Here is a 2,500-nt window from a genome sequence, read left to right on the forward strand (position 1 = left end):
CGAGTTATAAAAACATTAGATTTCGCCTTATAACCGGTCGAAGACATTATTTTTATACTTTAAAAAGTCTGATCATTAGATTTTTTCCCTTGGTAAACAAGAAAACATTAGCAGATTTCTGCCTATAAAAGTCAAGTTTTAGATATATGCTTATAACATGATTGGATTTACTCCCTTATCCCGGTCTCATTAGTTTTTTAATGCCTTTTAAAGGAAAAGTCTTAAAATTTCCCTGCCATAAACGGGTTATCTTTGGATTTTTATCGTCGTCAGATCATCGATTTACAGGTCATTAGATTTACTAATTTTAACAGCAAAATATAAAATTTTATCCCTTGTAACAAATAAGTCTTTAGATTTATGGCTTTATATTAGGTAAGATTATTCGATTTACTGAAAGAGTAAAGTCATTGTTTTACCCCTTTAAACCAAATTTTTAGATTTTTACCTTATGTCAATTTTTTATTAGTTTTTCTCCTATAAGTCAAAAATCAAAAAGTTTATGCCTTGCTTCCTGTAACAGGTAAAGTCATTGTTATCCCTTATAACAGTTAAAACTTTTAACGGTAAAAATATTCGTTTTAAATGCCGGGAAAATGTCTAGTTTTTTTTTTGCTTTATAAAAGGTCAAAATCATTTAGAATTATTCCCTTGCCCCCGGACGAGATCATTAGTTTACTCCCTTAAAACAGGCAATTTATTAGATTTATTTTAAACGTCAAATTTTAGATTGTCAAAATAAAGGATTTTATTTTTTTCCCTTGTAACAGGCGATAATTGATTTATAAATTTTATTTGGGAACGTTTTGATTTAATGCCCGGTAATTTCAAGTATGGGTCAAGATATTGATTGACTGCCTTTCAAGGGCAAAATATTAGTTTTTTTTGACTTTCGGTCAAGATTTTTTGCATAACAACAAGTATTAGGGTTTTTGCCTTGTAAAAAGATCATTAGATTTTTTGCCTATGATTTCAAGATATTGTTTTTGCTTGAAAAGGTCAAAAATATTAATTATGCCTTATAACAATCAAGTTTAGATTTATGTCTTGTAAAAGGTCAAGATCATTTGTTCACTGCCTTAAACAGGTCAGTTACCAAGATCATTAGATTCTCCCTTTTAACAGAAAGTATTGATTTTTGCCGAATGAAGGTCAATATTTGGAAATTTTTCTTCTTTGTCACCCGGGCATTAAATATATGCCCTTATAACAGATCATGTTATTAGATTTCTGACTATTAGATTAGATCTAAAACCTTTTAACAACTCAAAAAATTGATTTCTCTCTTGTAAAGGGGCAAGATCAGATTTACTGCCCTTTTAATTAATTTCTGCTTTTTAACAGACCAATTCTTTAACACAAGGCATTGTTTTTTGCCTAAAGAAAGGTCAAAATATTAGAATTATTTCCTTGCTCCGGTCAAGATCTTAGATATTTCTCTTATAAAAAGGTCTTTAAATTTTTTTTTTTACTAACTTGTTAGTAAGATGTGTGTGTTGTGTGTGTTTGGTTGGTGGGGTTTTGTGTTGTGTGTGGTTGTGTTTTGTGTGTGTGTGTGTGCGCGCGGTGTGTGTGTGTGTGTGTGTGTGTGGTGTGGTTTGGTGTGGTGGTGTGTCTTTGTTTTTTGTTTTTTTTTGTGGTGTGTGCGCCCCGGGGTTTCAATTGGGGTTTTTGGTGTTTGCGAATGTGTGTTATTGTGTGTGGATTTGGTGTTTGTCCCTTTGGTGTGTGTTCGTGGGGTGTTGCTTTAGTGTGTGTATAGTGTTTTTTTCTATGTTTTTGATGGTGTGTGGTTGGTGTGTGTGTGTGTGTGGGTGTGTGTTTTGTGTGTTGTGGTTGGTTTTGGGGGTGCGTTTTGTGGTGTGTGTGTGTGTGTGTGTGGTGTGTTTTGTTTTGTTTGTGTGTGTGGTGTGGTATTTTTATTGTGTTTGTTTTTTGTATTATGTTGTGTGTCTGTGGTATGTTTGTGTTGTTTGTCATTTTTTATGTGTGTAGAGTAGGGAGGGTTTTGGTTTTGTATGTGTGTTTGTGTGTATGTGTGTTTCTCTGGTGTGTTTTTGTGTGTTTGGGTTTTTTTGTGTGTGTGTGTGTGTGTGTGTGTGTGTGTGTGTGTGTGTGTTTGTGTGTGTTGTGTTGTTGTGTTGTGTTTGTGTGTTTGTGTATGTGTGGTGTCTGTGTGTGATGGTGTGTGTTTGTGCTGTTGTTGTGTGTGTAGTGTGTGGCGTGTTTGTGGTGTTTGTGTGTTGTGTGTGTTGTGTGTGTGCTGTGTGGTGTGTGTGTGTGTGTGTGTGTGTGTGTGGTGTGTGTGTGTGTGTGTGTTGTGTGTGGTTAGTTGTGTGTGTGTGTGTGTGTGTGTGTGTGTGTGTGTGTGTGTGTGTGTGTGTGTGTGTGTGTGTGTGTTTGTGTGTTTGTGTGTGGTTTGTGTGTTGTGTGTGTGTGTGTGTGTGTGTGTGTGTGTGTGTGTGTGGTGTGTGTGTGTGTGTGTGTGTGTGTTGTGGTT

The sequence above is a fragment of the Panulirus ornatus genome, chromosome 64 (assembly GCF_036320965.1).
Source record: "Panulirus ornatus isolate Po-2019 chromosome 64, ASM3632096v1, whole genome shotgun sequence".
Lineage (NCBI taxonomy): Eukaryota > Metazoa > Arthropoda > Malacostraca > Decapoda > Palinuridae > Panulirus > Panulirus ornatus.